The sequence below is a fragment of the Condylura cristata genome, unplaced genomic scaffold (genome assembly GCF_000260355.1).
Source record: "Condylura cristata isolate star-nosed mole 26May11 unplaced genomic scaffold, ConCri1.0 scaffold00078, whole genome shotgun sequence".
In the NCBI taxonomy this organism is placed as follows: domain Eukaryota; kingdom Metazoa; phylum Chordata; class Mammalia; order Eulipotyphla; family Talpidae; genus Condylura; species Condylura cristata.
In genome coordinates, this window is record NW_004567179.1 from 305,339 (window position 1) to 306,065 (window position 727).

Below are 727 nucleotides of genomic sequence, written 5' to 3' on the forward strand. Positions count from 1 at the left end.
GCCGCGCTCTCGCTGGGGTTCGCCTGTGGTCCTCGCCGCGGGCGCTTAATTTATACAGAATCAGCGGCTGCTCTTCGGCGGCTGCGCGTCCATCGCGGGTCAGAATTAAAAGCGGCTTGGGAGAGGACCGCGTGGACACTGATTTGCGCGGCCCTGGACGGCCTGGCCTCCTGTGCCCTGCGAGGCAGCCCTCTCTGACCTCCCCACCGGGGCGTGGGACCTGCCCACCACAGCCCCCTGGGCGGGAGAGGGGCCTCCCCAGGCACCCCGACGCTCAGGGCGGCCCTGGGACTCCCCTGTTTGTCCACGGACCGGTTCCGGGTTCCAGCGGCAGAGCCCTCCCGGCTGGGTGGCCGCCGGCCTCGCCCCACCCCGCCCCCGCGGGGTCCCCACTGAGCCTCTGCCAGAGCCTGGGCAGGGCGGGCTTTGGGGGGGCCGTCTGTGCTGCCTCTCAGGGCTGGGGGGACACTGGTGTCATTCGTGGAAACTCAAAACTCTGGTTAAACATGAGGTTGAAGAGAAGCCTGGTGGATCTGGCTGGGGACAAGGGAAGCGGTCTGGGGAGTCTCCGGGGGGCAGCTCCAGCGGCCCTGGGAGGGCCTGGGAGGACCACCCTGACCCAGTGCCGGGGCGCCTGGCAGTTGGGGTGGGCGATGCCAGCGGCGATCCGCGCCCCAGGCGTGATTAAGGTAGTCGACAAGCTGGGGTTAAAAATGTCAGAAACCGA